Source organism: Python bivittatus, unplaced genomic scaffold, assembly GCF_059951505.1.
Source record: "Python bivittatus isolate LINGU-HERP-01145 unplaced genomic scaffold, Pbiv_v1 ctg000430_np1212, whole genome shotgun sequence".
In the NCBI taxonomy this organism is placed as follows: Eukaryota; Metazoa; Chordata; class Lepidosauria; order Squamata; family Pythonidae; genus Python; species Python bivittatus.
This window is the reverse complement of record NW_028277071.1, coordinates 3183652-3206819: the sequence shown is the minus strand read 5'-3', so window position 1 is coordinate 3206819 and position 23168 is coordinate 3183652. Positions and strand designations below refer to the sequence as shown.

Below are 23168 nucleotides of genomic sequence, written 5' to 3'. Positions count from 1 at the left end.
GAAATTGTTCTTAGGGCTCTTAATAAGCACCTCGAGTAATAAAACTGACCTCAAAGAACAGATTAAGGTTATTCCCCCCTTCCACCCTGTTTCTCTCCATCTTAAATCCCAACTGGAGAGATAGTGAGGCTTTTTTTTTTTTTTTTAATCAGCAACAGGCTGTGTTATTTACTTGATTAGGAAATTTATAATTTATTCTGAGTTATTCTTTTCTTTTTTTATGGTTTACCATTAATATTCCTGATCCAGAAACTGCTGATTAGACTCCAGGCCTGTTCACAAAATACTTTTGTCTACACCATTGTTAATTAGATTTGTTCCTCCTCATTTAAATGGTATCCCTGGTTTAGCTCAAAATTTGTGCAAACTTAACAATATAGTCACCTAAGGAGTGAAAAACACTGATTAAAGGAACCCTGAGACTTACCTTGATCACAGCTAGTAGGATTCCCAAATAGGAAGAGATGTCTCAGGATCCTGTTACTGAATTAGATTTACATTACAGTCTCAAGTACATTGCTGGGTCTTACAGAAGTTGAATCCAATTTCTCCAGTATGTTGCCTTAGCCTTTGGAAGAACAGCCTTCCTGGATCCATAAAGCAGCTGTGTTGTTTTGCATTTCAGAGTCTGGAACAAGCAGCCAGTTTCACGTGAGCAGCTAGATCCAAAATCAGACAAAGGAAGCAATATAGCAATGCTGAGACTTAGAAATAGCTTGATCTTCCAGCTCTAACCATAACTTCAGAAATCTGAGGAACATAGTGAACAGTCCCAGCCAAAGCACACTGGCCAAGCAGATATTGATAGGGACCATATCTTCCTTCCCTTCCAACTGTTGGAAAATCCATCAAATACTAATTTCCAAAGATTGGTGCACAAACTGAAATGGAAAGGTGATTGTTCCCTCTCTACTTTCTTCAATCCAGAAACATCCTCTCTATTTCTCCATTCCCAAGTGAAGCAATACTTGTGAAAAAGTTATTTAAATTTCCCCCACTTTTTCTGGTACTCTCTGAACTCCATGCCTAAATTGTCAGGTTCAGCCTGGCAGGGCACACACCATTCAAGCTAGCTGCCATTCCACCTAGCTAATTTCAAATGCGCCTAATCAGTTTCCTTGCCTCAGGTGCAGGCAATCAAAAGAGGAAGCGCAAAACTGCAAGTAAACTGCTGACAGGTGGTGGCAATCAACCCACAGCAGGAATCAATTACTTTGCAACAAATGGGACTTCCCCCAATTGCTGCAGCCAAGCAGCCAACAATGAAGACAAAGAACTCTGCAGCTGAATCCGCGCTCAACCGCCCATCAAGGGTAATCGTAAGTCAGCCTCACGGGACCTGGCATGCAAGGAAAGCAGCAGAAAACAAAAGACCCTGGCTGAACCTGCCATTGACCCAGGGCAGGGAGAGCCAAGGGCAATGGGGGGAGCCAGGGATGTGCAAAGGCGGGCAGGGGCAGTCAAGGGTGGTCAGCAGGCGGGACTTGCAAAGCGCAGGAACCGGGGAGACTATAAAATGCTATGTAACCTGTGCCAAGCCAACCCTGGCTTTGTTTGTAACCACATGCATTACACCTGAGTAAATTGCTTTTGTACGAGCCTGCGTCTCATGGAGTCTTTATTCAGCATCGAATGCAGCGACTCTTACATAAATCACATCATCCTTCATTGTGGTAATTAAGCAGCACAGAACTTCATGCCTCTATTTTTCTTTGAGTTCAGTACTCTACTGTCTGAACTCCAAGTGCTTCTCCCATTAGCAAACTCCTTGTCTTTCTCCCATTGAATTAAATGTGTTACCCTCTGAACCTTCTGCTTTCTTCCCATTGCAACAAATATACTACTGCCTGGATTCCTCGCCTTTCTGTCATTGAATTCAACAACGTACTACATTTTCATAGTTTTTTTTTAACTGCTTCTTTTATTGCTTATGTTAGTTTTAAATATAATTTGCCATTAATTAGTAACTATTATTTGATTGGCTTTAGAGCTTTAGGCTCAACTATTACTTAATAAATTGCTAGATTGATTTTAATGTTAGTTTCTTTTTTGGATATTAATCCCAACAGAACTGATGTTGTAGCAGACCCCAATTCCTAGTACCATTAACATCATTTTCACAGCTCAGTTCAAACATCTGTGCAGTGTATTTGAACAGCTTGCATTTTGCAGTTGTAACATTCGAAAATGCTCAATAAAATTGGGAAAACTATGATACTTGGTGTATTTTACTGATTTTCATCTTCCTTCCTTCCTTCCTTCCTTCCTTCCTACAGTAAATCAATTCTTCTTCAGAGTGGCATAGTATTTAAGTTAGCCGAACAATGGCATGGAGAATTACTGTATACTAACAACCACACTTCCTTTTTTAGATAGGAATGACTGCTTTCTGTGTTCTGAAGGTTAATTCCCAAACAACAGCCAGGATTTAGGCATTCCAAAAAAAGAGAATTTCTTGTCTTATGAAGAATCTTTGGAAATCAGCTTAGCCATTGTTGTTATTTCATTTTTTCCCTGGTCTATGATGGTAATAAAATTTGATTTGAGTTGGTTTCAGATTAGCAATAGTGATTCTTGTTTTCATGGCCACCAAACCCAATTGCAAAATGAGGAAATCTATGGGGAAATTATCTGCTAAATCTATTTCTGTTTCCTGCTCATTTGTTTAAAAATTTTAATGGCTGATCAACTCTCCTCCATTCCTTGGTCTGGATATGCCCTTAGTGCTAAAGAATTTATACTAGGATGTAATGAAAATTCTACAGCCATGTTCTAGTATATCCTGGGCTTTAAAGATGTCCTGGCCACTGTCAGCTCCTCTGAAGCTTTTTTTTTTTTTTCCTTAGGCAGTTATCCAATAGCTTTAATGAAACCAATCCACATGATGGATTTTTGCAGCACTATCTGTTTGTTTCAAGTACATTCTGAATACCAAGGGGAAATACATGTTAGCAGTGGAGATCTTCTCCACCTTGGCTTCCAGCCCTAGTTTAGAGGCTTATATCTTTTTTTCCGAAGTGTTATGCTAGGTTGCAGAGGCCTGAGCTGAGGAACAAGAGGCAAAGAAACCAAGCTAACTGTGTGTGTGACTAAATAAAAATGTACTGAGTTGTATTGCATAAAATAAAAAAAATATAAATCAGATTTACTATTTTCCAGATTATGGTAAATTACATCTCCATTCTCTTGGAGAAGATCTATATATGTGGTCACTAGGACTTGAAAATGACTTGATGCAGGTAATCAATCAATCAAACAAACAAACATCTCCATTCATTCCCATTTCAACACTCCTGTGTCGTAGGCCGTGCTAAAAGAGAATGAATGGCCCAGTTCACCCAGTGAATTCCCATGACTGGTGGTGGACAATCTGGGTCTCCCAGCCTTATTCCAACACTTTAACAATTGCATCATAGTGGTTCCCATCAGTATGAACCAGTGGATAAATTCACATTGGAATCTTTTAGAAATAAAATGTTTTCAGTTCAGAAAATACCTATGAAGCAATCTATTTGCCCAGTATATTTCCAGAGGTCCTTTTATGACAAAGATGAGGCTCATCAACATACACACATGCATGCACACACACACACACACACACACTCATGCATCAGCTATATACATTTTATTATATACATATACAGTCATGTGAAAAAGAAAGTACACCCTCTTTGAGTTCTATGGTTTTACGTATCAGGACATAATAAAAAATCATCTGGTCCTTAGCAGTTCTCAAAAGTAGGCAAATACAACCGCAGATGAACAACAACACATGACATATTACACCATGTCATCATTTATTTTACAAAAAGAAAGCCAAAATGGAGAAGCCATGTGTGAAAAACTAAGTACACCCTTACTGCTTCCATAGGTATGAAAAGGCTAAGTAGCAGCCAAGTGCTGCTAATCAAATGCCCTTGATCAATTGAGCATCAGCAAGTGTGACTACCTCTATAAAAGCTGAAGTTTTAGGAGTTTGCTGGTCTCGAGCATTGAGGTGTTTGTTAACACAATGCCGAAGAGTCAAGACATCACCAATGATCTTAGAGAAGCAATTGTTGCTGCCAATCAATCTGGGAAGGGTTATAAGGCCATTTCCAAACCATTTAAAGTCCATCATTCTACAGTGAGGAAGATGATTCACAAGTGGAAAACATTCAAGACAGTTGCCAATCTTCCCAGGAGTGGGTGTCCCAGCAACTTCACTCCAAAATCAGATCATGCAACACTCAGAGAAATTGCAAAAAATCCAAGACTTACATCTCAGACTCTATAGGCCTCAGTTAGCATGTTAAATGTTAAAGTTCATGACAGTACAATTAGAAAAAGACTGAACAAACCATAGAACTCAAAGAGGGTTACTTTCTTTTTCACATGACTGTACATATACAGTAATACCTCGGTTCACAAGCACTTCTGTTCATGAACAATTCGGTTCGCAAACAGCAGCGTTTGCAAAATTTTGCTTCCATTCGTGAACTCCGCATTGGGTGACGAACATGACCCACTGCCATCTTCCCTGCTCTGACACGTGGTCGTGGCTTCCTTTAGGCGAGATCGCGGTCACAGACAGACACTTGCTGTGAAGCTTTTTGGTGTCGTCTCAAGCAAGGTTAGTGTTCTCTCTCTTCATACTGTACTGTACTTTGTTTCATATTTTTGTGGTGTAAAAAAAAAATACATATGGTTCAGAACGGATTAACCTTATTTACACTGAACCTTATGGGAAAATTTGATTTGGTTCGCGACCAGAATCGTGGAACAAATTAAGTTTGTGAACCGAGATACCACTGTACATATATACATATATACATACATACATGCATACATACATATATTCACATCCTCCTCTTCCTTAAGCTTCAGAATTATAGCAAAAATACTGTTTTTCAGAATATTCTCCAGTATAATTTCATTACTTTCCTAGAATGAAAGAAAACCTACGATTCAAGAAACATGTTTGTTTTTCAGTGATGCAGACAATTCTTTGAATCACTGACTCCTCTGTTATTATTAAATTAGCTATAATTATTATGCTTTCTGTTTCTCATCTTTGGGGAGTTCAAGTGACTGTGTGCAAAAATACAAAGCAAGGCTGGGGAAAAAATTATAAATAGTCCTTATTCTTTTCATGGCATGTGCTTTAGGCCAACAGGGCTCTGATAACCTCATCTCCGATTCTTATTCTGTAGATTTTTCCCCCTGTAATTGGCTAAGTAAGAAACTATTTCAATGAGGTTTTGCCACCCAAGGATATTTGGACAAGAATGTCAGAAAAGATAATGTCTTCTCTCCATGGAAAACATGAAATATGGAAATATTTCTAATTTTTGGATTCATGTTACTCCCTCAGGTAGTTGGTAAGAGGCGTACTGTGCAGTGTTCCATCAGAGACCCTATTCCTATACTTCACAAGTATTACGAACCAGGGGATCTTATAATTGGGGGCATTATGTCCCAGATTTATGTATTTTCAGATGCCATGAACTTTGACGAACATCCATCTCAGAACATTCCAAGTGGTCTTATGTAAGTAGCTAGACTTCAAAACAAAACCAAATATATCAATGAATACATTATTGTCTTCACCTTGCTGTTGCTCCCATTGTTTCCATTGTTACTTGATAGCCAACATTCCTCTCATGAGGTGGTTCTCTTTTAGCTTTTTAGAAAGCCTAGAATATTTCTTTCCATCCACTGTAGTTAATAAGGGAGACTAACATGAATATTCTCTAGTGTCTGTGCTCAGAAGCTAAACAATCAGGCTTGGTTAGTAGTTGAATGAGAGACCTCCAGCAAAGGCAAGGCCTATGAATCAGGCTGGGAAATAAACAATAGGAATAATAATGATAATAATATTAAGAAGGAGGAGTCAGTTAGTCAAAGGTAATTCTGCTTTGACTCTCAACTTGCCTTGGAAATGGTCATCGTTTGGTGATAGGACATTTCCTTTGCACACCCAGTATTTTAGATTTAATCTTTGACATCTTCAGCCTGAAAATTGAGCATGCTACTGCCAGTCACTGTGGATCAGATTTATCTTGATGGAAAATGGTCCAACTCAATATAAGACAGCTTTTTATCCTTCACACTGTCGGTTTGCCTGTTTCTATTGTATATGAACAAACAGAAGTTTTGTTAGATTACTCCAAGATGAATACCTCTTCAGTATAATGATATATAAGATTGCTTAACAGATTAGCCTACATTTATATCTTTCCCAATCCTCACTACATCTCTTGGGATACAGGAGGTGTAGATGATAGTCACCAGATAGATTGTACACTTAAAGCTTATTTCATGGTATAGCATGGACCAACTGTCGATAATAAAACTTTCCATTAAAAAATAATAATAAATCAACTTCTTAGACTCAGTCAATGGTAACTGTGTAAGGGAACCTCTTTCAATTTGGTGAATATCAAGATCTGCTAAGATTATAATGGCCCTCAAGCCATAACTCAATACATTGGAGCACAGCAAGTTGAAAAAGTCTCCAATTAATGTATGTACTGTATAGTTCCAGCTTTTATGGCCTCCTCTTTCGCTACCTGGCATTAATGGATAAATCTCTCATTAGGCGAGAAGCCCCATCATCTTTCTAAAGGAGATTACATCAGGCCCTTGGGATAGTTGAGAATCTTTGTGTCTAAGGGTTAGTTATAGGGTTATAGGGTTAAGTTATACTATCAGAGCTGTTTGAAGATTTTTTTTTTTCAATCCTACACCCCATGTAGTATGCTTAGTTGAGAAGGCTTGGCTTAGGGGTGAGTAGACTTAGAAGACATGGACCATTTCTATATACATTCTTAAATGCATCGGTCGCACTTATGGATGATCTCTGGAGGGAGGGGATGGTGGAAGTGCGACCATCCTTGCTCTCCTTGATCTCTCAGTGGCTTTTGATACCGTCGACCACAGTATCCTGTTGGGATGACTCAGGGAATTGGGGGTGGACGGCACAGTATTGTGCTGGTTCACCTCCTTTCTTCAAGGCCGAAGTGATGCCATGACTGCCCTCTTGTGGTGCCTGGAGGCTGTGAGGGTCTGGATGGGGAACAACAGGCTTCAGCTGAACCCTGGAAAGATGGAGTGGCTGTGGGTTAATGGCTCCTCTGTATCCGGGACTTTGTCATCTTTGGTGCTGGATGGGGTAGCACTGCCCCAGACAGACCCAGTGCATAATCTGGGGGTCCTCCTAGACTTACAGCTCCTGCTCAAAGAGCAGTGGCAGCTGTGGCCAGGAGGGCCTTTGCACAACTTTGGGTTGTGCATCAGTTACGCCCTTTCCTGGATTGGGATGCCCTTCGAACAGTCACTCATGCCCTTGTTATCTCCCAGATAGACTACTGCAATGTGCTCTACATGGGGCTACCCTTGAAGAGTATCCGGAAGCTACAGCTGGTCCAGAATGCAGTTGTGCGGGCTATTTTTGGAGCCCCAAGAGGGGCCCATATAACACTGTTGCTCCGCGAGCTGCATTGGTACCAGTTTGCTTCCGGGTCCAATTCAAGATGTTGGTTATCACCTTTAAAGCCTTACATGGCATGGGACCAGGTTATCTAAGGGACCGCCTCTCCCCCATGACTTCAACCCATCCCACCCGATCACACAGAGAGGGGATGCTTCGGACCCCCTTAGTAGAAGAACTCCGATTAGTGGGGTCCAGAAGATGGGCCTTCTCTGCAGTAGCCCCCTCTCTTTGGAACTTTCTGCCCCTGGAGGTGCGACTGGCCCCCTCACTCCTGGCTTTCCGAAGGGCTTTGAAGACCTGGTTCTGCCACTTGGCCTGGGGTGGGGAGGGAATACTTCAAGCATGGGGATGGCTAGCCCCATAGAGGCCTGTTGTCTTCAGCCCCATATTCTTCATCTTCTTGGACTCTCCTTTTCCTCTTTTTTAGTAATGTTTTTTAAATTTTGATGTGTTATGTATTTATGGTTTTAATGTTTTGTGTGAGTCATCCAGAGTCCCCCATTGGGAGGAGATGGGCAGGGGAGAAATTTAATAAATAATTTTTTTAAAAAAAAACTTTAGAAAGGAAGTATAGTCAATGTCCTAATGTGAAGGCATGATTATATTGTATTATGCCATTCTCATTGCAGGATACTGATTCAGATTTACCAACACATCCTGGCTTTGGCATTTGCTGTAAAAGAGATCAATCAAAGTCTCCAGCTTCTACCCAATATCACCTTGGGCTTCCATATTTATAATAGCCATTTCAGAGCTCGCTGGACCTACCTTGCCTCATTGGAACTTCTTTTTGGGAAAGGCAAATTCATCCCTAACTACAAGTGTGATGCCAGGAATGTTTTGCTAGCAGTGATTGGAGGTGCTCATTCACATGTTTGTCTTCACATGGCAACCATCCTGTCTGTCTATAAGATGCCACAAGTAAGATCAGATTGAAAAATCATGGGTTGGAAAAGCTTGGGTACCCAAAATGATGTAGTGGTTAGGGTGCTTGATTAGGATGGAGGAGACAGAGGTTCAAGTTCATTTTCAACCATGGTATCTAACTGGGTAATCCTGTTCTATTTACTCTGTCTCAGCCCTGCTTGGTTCACAGGTATATTGTGATGGGATTAAAAATTGAAGGCAGCAATATGATGTCTGCTCCCTTGAGCTCTTGGAGAAAACAGAGAGAATAAATCAAAGGAACAAGGAGATGAAATCTTGATAATCCATTTGAAGTTATGAATGGAAATTGCAGTTTGAAGATTTTTTCCCCTGGAGGAGGGGAGGGGAGGGGAAGGTATACATGATAATGACAAATTCTGAATATGCCTGATATTGAAAATTGTTTCTTCCTCCTGAAATCCCATCTGTCTCCATTCAGTGCACTTTTCTTCTATGTAAAACAAAAAAGAAAGTAGAAGAGAGGGAAATGTTACAGAGAGGCTTGTATTTGCTACCCATTTTATAAAACAATGCAGCTATACTTTACTTTGATTTGGAATGTGTGTGTGTATGTGTGTGCTTAATTGATGGTTCATAATTTCAGTCTCCATTCCATGATAAAAATTAGGATATCTCAAATGATTCTGAGATGCATTCCAACAGCACTGCATGGGAAAAGCCTCTCCTATGTTTTCCTGAGCATGAATGTGCTTTTGACATACCATTCTGTTTATAGTTATACCTTAGCCCATGGTGAAGGTGGGTGAAGACTTAGAATCACTTATAATCCTAGCACATTAACTTAAATAAATAAATAAATCTCTAGACCCTCATGATTTGTAAATGCAGTCATTGAAAGCATAGTTTGAAATTATGATTCAAGGTCCAATTTATGCTACATCAGAATTCAAGTAGTGTATAATTTGCAAGCAGATAAAAACACCCATATTATATTTTAGGCTTATGTCTTTTCCTCTTGTCTTTCTGATATCTTCAGCTCATATATGGCTCTGCTCCAGTGATGAATGAAAAAACTCAAGCTGTCTTCTCCCATCAGATGTTTCCAAACGGGGCCCATCAATATAATGGGATTCTCCAGCTACTGTTGTATTTCAACTGGATATGGATTGGGGTGATTTATCAGAATGAGGATATTACAGAGGAGTTTGTAGAGAAGGTACTCCCTCATTTTTCCCAAAAAGGGATCTGTTTTGATTTCATTGAACGACTCCCCAAACAAATGTTTTCTGATTATATTCCTGAGAACATTGAAGAAGGCACAAAGAAAATGAGGGTTGTTATGGAAAGTACTGCCCATGTGGTAGTTATTCATGGCGAAATTCATGCTCTGATGTTTTTCAGAGTCATGAAAGCATACACAGACTGGGATAATATTACAATGAAAACGAAAGCTAAAGTTTGGATTATGACAGCCCAGATAGAATTCATATCACTTCCATTTCAGAGAAGTTGGGATATCGGTTTCCTCCACGGTGCTCTGTCATTTGCCCTTCACTCAAAGGATTTGCTTGGATTCCAGGAATGTCTTCAGATGAGAAACCCTCTGTCAGAAAAAAAAGGATGGCTTCTTGGCAGATGTTTGGCAACTTGCTTTTAATTGCTCATTTTCAGACAGTGCAGTAGATGAGGTAGTTGAAAAACCATGCACTGGGGAAGAGAAGCTGGAATCTCTTCCTATGACTCTTTTTGGACTGAGCATGACTGGCCACAGCTATAGCATCTACAATGCAATCTATGCCATAGCACATGCTTTTCATGCCATGCGTTCATCCAGGAACAAACAAAATACACTGGTAAAACCAAAGAGTTTGGACCTTATCAATCAGCATCCATGGAAGGTAATGTTCTGAAATTCTGAGTGGCAAAAGGAACACTCTGTGGTGCAATTAAGTATTTTGGGCTATGTAAATAGCTCTCTTTGTTATGGAAGATTGTTATATTTAAATGACCGTGCCTCAAGTTGGTCTCTGTTGAAAACCTTGTTTATTTAGTATTATTATAATTTGGGAGAAAAAAGCAATATTGATACAGCTGTTGGAAACTATACATTGCTATCGAATATTAATACAGCTGTTGAAAACTTGGTAGAGCCTTCAGACAAAAGATCCTTCTCTGCAGAGATCCCACCACTGCACAAACAGGAATCAAATTCCCTTTCTGCAGAAGCTGATTTGCATCTGCTTAAGTTTTCAGCCCTGCACTGAGACATTTGTAGTAGCTCAGGCATTTTTATTGGAGTCAGCAATCAATAAATTAGACTATAACATTCATTTGGATGAATAGAATTATTATTGTTGTTTTTGGTCACACAGCCAGATGTTTAGACTGGATTTGGCATTTTTATCATCTATTGAGTCCTTCCCAAGAGCCTGGGATAGGCAGTTGTTGTTTGATAGTGTTAAAAGTATCATCACAGGATGTAAGCTGTTCCAAGTAAAGCTATCTTTTGCAATTGACTGATGGTGATTTTGTCAATGCTAATGATGTTCAAATGGTAGTCCAGATGTTTTGGGATTTCACCTAAGGCACCTATTACCATTGGTACTATCTTTACTATCTTTTGCCACAGTCATTCTATCTGCAGGTCTTTGTATTTTGCAATTTTCTCCACTTTTTCTCTTCTATTCTGCTGTCTCCAAGTATTGCAATGTCCACTATCCAGATTTTTTTGTCTTTCTAATCAACAGTTGTTAAGTCTGGGGTGTTGTGTGGCAGGTGCTTGTCAGTTTGAATTCTAAAGTTCCAGAGCACTTTAGCTTCTTCATTTTCTATTACTTTGTCTGTTTTGTGGTTCCCACCAGTTCTTGCTTGCAGGCAAATGGTATTTCTTGCAGATTTTCCAATGCACAATTGTTGCTACTTTGTCATGCCACTCTTTATAGTCAGTCTGTGCGATCTTCTTGCAGCAACTAAGTATTTCTTCAGCTTCTTTGCAGAGGCAGCATTTGCTGTCTGTTGCTGTCTTCTCAGTTCTGGCTTTCTACGCAATTGTTCTTATGGCTTGGTCTTGTGCATCTATCTATCTATCTATCTATCTATCTATCTATCTATCTATCTATCTATCTATCTATCTATCTATCTATCTATCTATTGGTCATCTCCACCTGGAAAAGATTATTTCTATGTCATATTCAGTTGGGTCACACTTTTCTCTTTTCTCCCAATTTAGCTCCACCATTATCTGAGAAGCACCTCATTCAATAACAGTGCTGAGGAAGAGATTTCTTTGGATCACAATGGGGAATTAGTAGCTGGTTTCAATATTTTAAATTGGATAATATTCCCCAATCAATCTTTTATTAGAGTCAGCATTGGTAAGATAGACACAAAGGAGTCTTCAGGTGAAATCCTCACTATCCAGGAAGATGCCATTGTGTGGCCTGGGATATTTAACCAGGTAGGGTTGAGATTTGTTTGAAACTATATCAAGGTGTGGCCCACAATGGTCAAAACATAGTTTCAATATTTCTAGAACTGCACATATCAAATGGGATATAGGAGAGCATTTACTCTTTAATTAAGCTGAATGCCCAGTGAACTTCATTGTTAGAAATACTGAATATTCTTTGTTTGGGAACTAAAAACTTGGTTCAAACAATGTTTTGAAGGGGCTGGAAGCTAAATATGATCCTCCTGAAGATAAAGCCAGTTTGGTGTAATGGTTAAGGCATCAGATTAGAAACAAGGAAACTGTGAGTTCTAGTCCTACCTTAGGCATGAAGCCAGGTGGGTGACCTTGGTCCTAGGACCTAGGACCCCTCTGCCCTAGGAAGAAAGAGGCAAGGGCAGACCACTTCTGAAAAGCCTTGCCAACAAAACTGCAGGGACTTGTCCAGGATTCAGGACACACTGGAAGGAAGAAAAAGGAGAAGGAGGATCACGTTCATATAGTTCCTAGAAATGTAAAATGAAATGTGGAAAAAAGATCCTGTTCCTTTATAGTCTGTGTTTGTTTAGCTTTATGCTTTTTATCAATTAGTAAAGCATGATCCAAGCATGATTTCAGTATAAAATTATAATCTGAGAAATGATAGCATGGAGTTATTTTGAATCCTACATTTTCAGAATTCATGGGGAAGCTTGACAGGCAACTAAAAAGAAATAAATAAATAAATAACAAATAAACATGGTAATGGAAAAACAAACTGGAAGCAAGAAAAGCTGATAAAACTTTAACAACTAGGAAATAAAATATAATACTTATATTTTTCATAACCATTACTAGGTAGTGAAGATGCAAATGCATAAGACTTTTCATGTAGGTACACGGGATCAACAAAAATTTGTATGGATAATGCTACCTTACATCAAATGCTGCCTTGCCAGAATTGAATCACCCCATCCAGTGAGATCATCTCAGGAAGGTCTTCTAAGACTCCTCATAAGAGGGGCCATAGAGGAGATGACAGCCCTTCCTTATGGTGGTCCCCTCTTTTGGGCAATTCCTACCCTAAGGTTTGTAAAGGCCCCTCCATTACACCATTTAGAATATCAGAGAACCTAGTTTTACTTCAGTGAGCCTTCAAAGCAATCAAATGTAATTGGACTCACTCTTAATGGAGTATTGATATTGTTGTTGTTATTATTATTGACGGTAACTCACCCAGAGTTGTTGTATTTGGGTTGGCAGCAAAACCTGTAAAAATAAAAACAAACTTAGCATGGAGTATTATCTCAGAACAATAATACTAACAAAATAAATAAATACCTTCTCATTCTATCATCCCATCTCACTAAGCCATAAACATGGATTGACTAGTAAGATGCAAGCTCAAACTAACTCTAGTCTTCCGTTTTTGTTTAGGCACGGCCCCTTTCTCTCTGTAATGATCGTTGCCGTTTAGGGTATACCAAGTCCAAGAAGGAAGGGGAACAATTCTGCTGCTATAATTGCATTCAGTGTTCAGATGGGAGGATTTCAGACCAGGAGGGTAAGAAATAGCTGTATATACAGGTAAACTTGTGACCAAATTTGGCAGCATAGAAAACTTCTGTTCATCCAAAGAGAACCTTGCATGCCCACAGAGCTTGCTCTGAATTCCTAAGGTCCCTTCCCTTCCCTTCCCTTCCCTTCCCTTCCCTTCCCTTCCCTTCCCTTCCCTTCCCTTCCCTTCCCTTCCCTTCCCTTCCCTTCCCTTCCCTCCTCCCTCCCTCCCTCCCTCCCTCCCTCCCTCCCTCCCTCCCTCCCTTCCTTCCTTCCTTCCTTTTTTCTTGCTTTCTTTCATAGCTGCCCATTAATTTGTTCATTCTTAGCTGTTACCTATTTCAGAAAAGTTAATTGTTTCCCAGTGCATTGTTTTGCTATATTTTAATTTTTTATTTGTTCCTTTTAAAAAAAGAGTTATGCTTATGTTTATTTTGTACCATTTTTATTTTTTATGAGGAATTTGGTGAACAAAAAATCAACTGATAAAGAGGTCATTAATAGATATACTGTATAAGTAGCATAAGCAATTTTGGTTTTATACTTTTTTCTTCATTTTCCCTATCTCTATGAGAGGGTGGATAGATTTAGGAGGCCACTGAAAAGTATTTCAGTGTAAGAAGAGATCATTAGGATAGTTATAACTCCTAGTTATTATTTCTGGTAAGAAATAGCACCTTCCAGATCTTTTCTTCTTCTTCAAATCTTTCTTTTACAGTATTTAAGGAAAGTGATTTCCTTAAAATATGATAACTATGAAGGATTCAATGGGTCTTCAACATGATATCAGATCTGATTATTCAGCTTTGGATTTTAACAAACACAGTGAAAAGATATGAATGAATCATTCTTCTTTTTCAGATACAGATGACTGTTTTGAATGCCCTAAAGAACAATACCCAAAGAGATACAAGGATGGATGCCTTCCAAAAGAGATAACATTTCTGTCTTATACAGAACCATTGGGGATCATTCTAGCTACTTTTGCTCTCTGCTTTTCTTTCATCACAGCTTTGGTGCTTGGAATTTTCATGAAACACAAAGAAACACCCATCGTCAAAGCCAACAACCGAAATCTCAGCTATATTCTCCTGATCTCCCTCCTATTCTCTTTCCTTTGTCCTTTCCTGTTTCTTGGCAAGCCTGAAAGGTGGACATGCCTCCTTCGACAAACTGCCTTTGGCATGATTTTCACCATGGCAGTTTCTTGTATATTGGCCAAAACTATCACAGTGTTTCTTGCTTTCATGGCTACCAAGCCTGGATCTAGAATGAGGAAATGGGTGGGGAAGCGATTCTCTAACTCCATTATCTATTCTTGCTCCTTTATTCAAGCCCTGATTTGTATTGTGTGGCTGGCCACCTCTCCCCCATTCCCTGATATCAATTTGCATTCAGTGACTGAAAAAATTATACTACAATGTAATGAAGGTTCTGTTATCATGTTCTATTGCATCCTGGGCTTTATGGGTTTCCTAGCCACTTTCAGCTTTGTTGTGGCTTTTTTAGCTAGGAAATTACCTGACAGTTTTAATGAAGCCAAGTTCATCACATTCAGCATGCTGGTTTTTTGCAGTGTTTGGCTGACCTTCCTTCCAACCTATCTGAGCTCCAAGGGAAAATATATGGTAGCTGTGGAGATCTTCTCCATCTTAGCTTCCAGTACTGGGTTCCTGGTCTTTATCTTTTCTCCAAAATGTTACATTATTTTGCTGAGGCCTGAGCTGAACAGCAAGGGGCACCTGGTAAAAATAAAGAAGTAATAAATCTGTAATTCTGACTCAACTAGCTACTTCTTTTTCTTTTTTTCATGACCATATACCACTGTATTTAACTATACTGGATATACTGGATATTTATAAATTATTGCTTTATTTTCCTTTTTATTTTTATTTTTTTATAAAAGTGCTTTAACTTTTATAAAAGTGAAAAAAATATTTTAAAAAATTATCATAACAAAAAAATAACAAAAAAATATCATAACAGTAAACAGTTACAATTCTATATGCTTATCTAATATCATAACAAAAATATAACAAAAAAATCATACCAGTAAATAGTTACAATTCTATATGCTTATCTAATGCAAATATTATACAAGTACATATATATTTCTAATAGAGTTATATGATTATCATTTTTTTTTCTTTTAAACCAGTGTATTTTGTATAAATGAGTCCCATATTTCATTATACTTGTCCATATGAAGTCTACATCTATAGGAAATCTACTCGTAAGTAGCAAGTGCAATTAGGTCTTCAATCCATTGAATAAATGGGGCCATATATTTGTCTTTCCAATGCTGCAATAGCAGTCTTTTGACCATAGTAAGGGCACGGAAAATCCATTTATGTTGTCCAGTTGTCAAGTTCCATGTGCTAGGTGTGTAATTCAAGAGAATATTATCCTCTAAAAATTTTAGCTTTTGTCACACATTTATACTGTATAGTCCACTATTTTCTCCCAAAATTTAATAAGTATAGGACATTGTATAAACGTGTGTTTTAAAGAGGCATTGTCCTTATTACATCTCCAACAAAATGTCGTTTTTGACAATCCTTTTCTATACAGATGAGGTGGCGTCCAATAAATTCTAAATATTATTTTTTGTTGTATAAGTCGTAGTTTGAGATCCATTGATACTCTTGCCATAGAAGTTAAGACACTCACCCATTGTCTAGGCAGTATAGAAGCATTTAATTCTTTATTCCACTCATCCCTTAACATCTGCAGAAGACCGAATCCTCCCTCATTAATTGATAATTGCATTTTCTGTAAAGGTATTCTTGGAATTGAAGAACCCCATAGAAATTTTCTAAACAAAGAATTTACTTTCTAAAAATATTTTCCAGATATAAAAGCTGGAATTCCTGTCATAATATAAATGAATCTGGGAATAATGTTCATTTTGAGAGCATTCGTCTTTCCCCAAAGGGTGAGGTTTAATGACTCCCATCTATTGATATTTGAAGAAACCTCTCTATATATTTCATTTATATTACGTGTTGCTAACAGAGTTATACCCTTTGGTATACACATACCTAAATATTTAATTGATTTGGTATGAATACAGAATTGATATTCCTTAAATGAAAGGGAAACCAAGTTTTCACCTATTGGCATCAATTCCGATTTGGACCAGTCAATAGAGTATCCTGCTACTTAGACAGATAGATAGAAAGGCATCTGTCATTTGCATCAACACTGGAATAGTAGTGTGAGGTTTAGAAATGAACAAAAGAATGTCATCTGCAAATAAAACCAATATATATTCAACTGAGTTGTGTACTACTCCATAGATCTAAATGATTGTTTTCTTTTATATGGACTAGTGAGGTAATAGGAAATGTCTTTCAGTTGGCCTGTTAGCCTATAGGAAAGCTATAAAAACATTTTCGCCCAGATATTGGGCCAAAGTGATTTTTAGGAAGTGGCTGTATGCTGTTATTATATTGATTTTGGCTTCTTCCTGTTGATATTGTTCATTTTAATTGTGATTTTGCTTTTACTGATGTAGGCCATGCAGAGTCACACTTACATGAGTTGAATATATACATATTTCAGTTTTGGTCCCTGAGTACAGCCACCCTTACATCTCAAAGAAGGAAACAATGGCACTCAGGTTAGAACTCAGAAATGTAACGTTGTTTTGGTGGAAAAGGCAGACAATACTGAGAACATTATATCTCTTTTTTTTTTTTTAATATTTTTTTATTTTTACAACAAACACAAAACATACATGGACAAACAAAACCATAAAAAGGCATAAAAAAAAGAGCATCTTCCATTTTATAACGTGTGTCAACCAGTTACCAACTCGTTGGTGCCCCTTTCATAATCTTAAATTCTCATATCATCTATTCAAAATATACTTGTATACTTATCAATTAACAATTATTAATCATTCATAGCTAATCTATAAAATCATTTATTACAAGAAATTTTAACTTTCAATAGGATTAGTAATACATTTTCATCTATCGATTATATGTGTATATATATAATAATTAATATCAAATTTCTATTATAAAATTTCCTAATCCATTACATTACTATATTTTCTCATCCAATCATTAATAAAAACAAGTTACTTATCTTCTTACTCTAATTTCAAATCTCAGTTTAACTCATCTCTGCACATTTCATAATTTTCAATAACTTCCTCCTGCATAAGTAATTTTTAATTTTTCCAATTCTTAAAAGTTACAGTTCTAACCAGTATCAGTTACAATATCAGTTACAGTTCTAACCGGGTTACAGTTCTAACCAGATTCTTCACTACATATTTCAACAAAAAAATCTCTAGTTTAAAATCTATATGTTACTATATTCAACCATATGTAAATCTCTAATCTCTTAAAACATTTAGAATCAAATACAATTTTTAACTATATATCTCAGATTTATACTTTATTCCAGCGCTTGCATAATTTTGAGTTCACCCTTTTCATTCAATATCCCAAAATATCTAGCTGTTTATTCCTTTTTCTATATTATTGGATAAGAGAAAGCAATAATAAATGTCCTTTCAAACATTCTGCTTTTGAAGCTTCTGTCAGTTCCATCATTGTTGTATTCCCCTCGTTTTTTCTTTAAACATCTGAAGTAGTTTCTTTCAATATTGTTTTACTTCTTCTTTTTGTGCATTCTCTTAGTACGATTTTCCATTATAATCTTGTATAATCTTTTTCTCACCCTCAGTGCCAAGAACAGGTCTGTCCCTCTTCATTTATCAGTTGATTAACCCTTTTAATTCTCAGTTTATAAGCCTCACAATAATTCTGTTTAATGTTTCTGATTTCTTGTACTATTTCTTCCTTTTCCATTGATCCCGTTTTATGTTTAATTAAGTCCATTTTAGCTTTAGTATCTTTTTTTCTTTTTTTTTTTTTTGCGGGAATTTCTGCAGCTCTTCTTCCAGTTTTTTATAGTCATCCTCAATAGTTTAAAGATCTTTTTATGCATTGTGTTTCTCGTATAGTTTATTGTCTTGATAAACCTTCATTGAGTCAAAGGATTCTTTATCTTTGTTCTTGCCAAAAAAAAATAAAAAATAAAAAAAAAAGAGGAGAAAAAAAAAAAAAAGAAGAAGAGGGAAAAGACTAAGTCTCTTTAAAAAAAATCCAACTGAGGGGGGAATGGAGAGCAAAGCAGAGCTTCTAGCAGAAAGAAGAGCTACTGCCACTAATCAGGGCTCTTGTGACTAGCTCAAACTTTCCATCTTGATATTTTCAAAATCGCTTTCAACTCCACTTTCTTATTTATAGTTACGGATGGCACCTGTATAAACATGCACATCCCACTATCTTTTTAGAAAGCACAGGGTCCTTGAGCATGCGTCACAATAGAAGAAAAAAAGCACTATGTTGAGCCTCTAGATGGTAGTGTAACTTTCTTTCATTTACTTTCTCTTAACTCCACTTTCCCCATTTCAAAATCAAAAAGTATAAATTTCTTACAGCAATAAAGAAATCTTAGTAAAAAAAAAAGGCTTAAGATAAAGAGTTATTGAGTATTAAAAAGAAAAAGCCAATCCAGTTAAAAATATATATTTTTTTAAGAAAAAAACATCTTGCCAATTCCACTAAAAAGGGAAAGTTGAAAAGAAAAAAAAAATTCCCCCCTTTTTTTATAAGGCTCGATCTCGCCGCTTAATCCACTTTTCTTCACTTTTAAAAATCTCTTTAAGTTACTTAAGGTGTTCTCTAAGAATAGTTAAATAGTAAAAGTCCATCTCACCCAGTTGACACCCTTCTCTTCCTTCTTCCTTTGGAGCTGCCCCGGCTTTCGCAGCCATTTTGGCTGGCTCTCCTCCGCCGGCTTCAAGAGCTTCTCCCTAGATCAATCTGGGACTTGCGGCGTCCCTGAGATCCGCGGGACGTGCCCTTTGTGATCGCCATCTCTACGGGACGGCTTAGGTCCATCGGGACCGTCCGGGGGAGGAGATATCGGCTGCCATCCTGGGAGCCCAGGATCGCCCGCCGTATCGCCGCGACGCCAGCTCCGCCCTCCGTCAGAACATTATATCTCTTGAGGTGTCTTTCAAACGTATTGGGACCATGGATAGTTTAAAAAGTTCAGGGACACCTGGCAATGGAATGGCCATATGGTCAATGAACCAATCCTTTCTGGTCCTCAGATGAGGGCCATAGCTCCAGGACTAATTCCTATTACTGTGGAAAATGAAGACGTTTTTCAGACAAAGCCTTCAGCCCCAGTGGTGGGTGCCATGGCCATAGAAAATGCTGCTTCTGGTCCAATGCCTTGTGGCAGAAGGCTATCACAGACTTATGAGGGTTTTGGTCAGCCAACTGGTTCTCTCTGCTCCTCAGGCAACAGCCATGACTCTGGGATGGAGTCCCATTGGTGAGGTGGATGATGAGGCCTATTTAAAGGCTATGCATGGGGTTTTGAAGAAATTTAGGATTGACCATGGTCAAATTCTTGCCATCCATTTTAATGGGAGATAATCTTAAGGTCCAGTATAGATGCTTTTGTTTTTGTTTTTGTTTTTTCCTTTTTTCCCCCTTTTTTCCTTTTTTTCCTTTTTTTCCTTTCTTTTCCTTTTTTCCTTTTTTCCTTTTTTTCCTTTTTCCTTTTTCCTTTTTTTCTTTTTTTTTCTTTTTTCTCCTTTTTTTCCCCTTTTTTTCCTTTTTTTTTCCTTTTTTCCTTTTTTTTTCTTTTTTGGAAGCTCAGGAGTTCTATAACAAAAGAAGTGGGAGTCTTAGCAACATTTGGGGGCATTGGTTTAACCAACCTAAATAAAATCTTGCTTCTGGGATAATCTGAAATTGGCTTGTTAAATGATAAGATTGATCAAGGGGGGAAAGTTTTGTTTTGTTTTTTTAAAGAATGTTTTTCAAGACAGCACTCACTCTGGTTTCCAAAGCAGAACATAAAATGTGCAGAGGAAATGTTCAAAGGGTTTAGAACAGGACAGAAAGACAGGATGAGGAAAAGGTAGCCATTTCCCTCAAAGGAAACCTTAATATAAATTGTGGGAAAAGATCCTATAAGTCTTAACTTTGGATAACAAAATTGTTTTGGGGATGAAAAAGGGGGGGGGGGACTCCTAGTTTTTTATGAAAAGTGCCTTTAGGTGGATGCAGTTATTTGCTTGGGAGGTGTTCTTGTAGGATGGAGAAGTTTTGCCTTTTAGTCGGAAGTATGTTGCCCTTGAGAGAATGGGGTGACTGGGCAGCAGAAATATTTAACAGTTACTCTTCTCTTTCTCTAGAGCAATCACTCTCACCAATAAAGAAATTCCCAAGATATATGACATAGGAAGAATTATCCAGAAGCATTTGAGTTTATTAAACCCATTTTTCGTATTACTTTTCTTTCCTTAGTATCTGCGAATTTATATGATCAGATAGAATTAGGGGTGGCAAAATTTAGTTTTACAATGTTACCATAAATAATGTGATTCAAAATTGTATTAACACCTTAGGATAAGATAGATTTCCCTGTGCAGCAGTACTTTGTTATACATTTTCCTTCCTTCTTTCCTTCTTTCCTTCTTTCTTTCTTTCCTTTTAATCCACAACTCAACTGTTATGTTATCTAAAGTTTTTCAATGTTGCACAATTATTATTTTGACTGCTAAAATTAAATAGATAATCAGGTCTTTATTTTTAAGCTTATGATTTGGCCCTGTAAATAAATGCAATAAACCTATCTCTGGAGAGCATTCAATTCTTTGTTTAGTGATAATATTTATCTCTCCAAAAAATTTTTGCCAAAAGGATATAACTTTATCATATAACTACAAGTGAAAAAATGACCCACCCCTTTTTTTTTTTTTTTTTTTTTGACCACCTCGCCAGAGTTTGGAAGAATAACTTTGATATATATGTGCCAATCTAACAGGAGGTCAGTCCTTGCATTGAAGCTGAATCCACCCAGTTTCCATAATGGATCTCTGCATTCAATGTCCAAATGATAATTACCCCCAACCCCACCCAGGATTCATGCATTTCAAAGAGTAAAACTTTCTTGTCCCATGGAGAACCCTTGGGAATCACTTTGGCCAATTTTCCTCTTTGCTCTACTTTTTTCTCCGCTTTCAGCCTGCATATCTTTGTTAAATACCATGACACTGTTATAAAATGATTGATTGAATCCACTCCAAATAGAGTTTAAAAATTAGTTCTTTTATTCTTGTGTTATTTGGACATAAAGCAAAGCAAGTGTTTAATCAGTGTTTAACCAAAGTTGATACATACAATTTCTCTAGTTTCCTGTAGTATTTATTACAATAAAATATATGCCCAACAAGGCTAGCAATAAATGTAAGTGCCCAACTAGGCTACCAACAGTGTATCAATAAACAACTGCCCAACTAGGCTACCCAAGTTGCTGTAAGTATTATTGCCCAACTAGGCTACACATTCACACAGAATACTTACATACACTCTCAACACAGTTGATCAGGCTGTGCTAGAGTGGGCTGGGAATCAGACTCAGGGCATCCCCTGCTCCAACAAGAGTCGTCTTGCACTTCCAAATGGGCATGGTTTCCATCCTTTCTTTTATACCCAACTTGTTTACTTAGAATTCATCCAAGTTATCATCCAGGTACGTTACATGCTAGGAACGTTTCGTGTCTGTTCAGTTAGGTAAGGCAACTTGTAGAATGGTACCTCTCGTCCCGTTATCTCAGAAATTCATGATGTTTCAGCTTATTCCTTACACCCACCAGCGTTCCAGCCCTATCAGTGTTGAGAACTCATTCGTACCAGGTCTGGCATACATTCCAACATTCTTACAGTACATACCAGCAACGTGAGTTTCCTAGTAAAGTTCATGAATAGGATAAACATGGCTGTTCTATGGCTATATGATTATATAGATGTATATATATATATATATATGGCTTAAATTCATTACAACACTCCCATTGTCAAAGCCAACAACTTGACCTATACTCTCCTCGTTTCATTCCTCTTCTCCTTAAAGACTAGAAAACTGAAAAAAAAGAAAAGAAACTCTCTTGCAGGGAACAAACCAGCATATCACTAGCAAGACTGCAGTTTTTATATCAAAGGCCATTTCAAAGAGGATAGACTATATAGAACACATTGGAACTGATTGCAGTGGTGATGATTTATTATGAATATTTCCTATGATTAACTCTATATTGGCTTCACAGATTTTTGATCTGGTCAGGTGACTAATCAACTTTGTTGTTGTTATAAGCAAATGCTGACATGTTTTTGCTTCTTTGGTATGGTTGTCAAGACTTCTGTATGGGTCCAGAGGAGATTCAAGTTATGTGAGCAAAAATATGTTGATAATTAAATCTGGGTTGAAACTTTACCGCAAGTCGAAGCACTACCCTTGTATATATTATCTGCATGGAAGAAGACTTTTCTCTCTGTTCTTCTACCCCTTGAGTTTCTTTTACATTTATCTGGGAGCCTCTGTCATTCTAGATAAATGAGCAAATTCTTTGAAGCTGAAGCTCTCAGATACATGAAACATATGGAGAGAGAGGAAAATGCTATAGATATTGATGTGTGTGTCTGTGTGAGAAAGAGAGAGACAGAGAGAGGGAGAGAGAGAAAACAGCTTTAGTTTAGAACATCTGGAAAGGATTATGGCACCACCACATACAAATAACCAAAGTTGAGTTCAAATCTAGGAAACATATTCACATTTTCAAACCCTCAACAAACTGTATCTCTGAATCATAATCATCCCCCGCCCCCATGCAATTATGAGATTGACTGTATTCCCTTCTCCAGTTCTTTGGGGAGTTGTAAGGCCTATTGGAAAAATAACAAGCCAGTATTAAAGCATGTTTACCAGCCATTCAAAGTT

General features: G+C 37.6%; 1 pseudogene; it reads left to right on the top strand.

The window, feature by feature from the left end:
- Window positions 1–1262: 1262 nt before the first annotated feature.
- On the top strand, window positions 1263–15109 carry LOC103065600 (vomeronasal type-2 receptor 26-like; annotated as a pseudogene).
- The last annotated feature ends 8059 nt before the right edge of the window (window positions 15110–23168 follow it).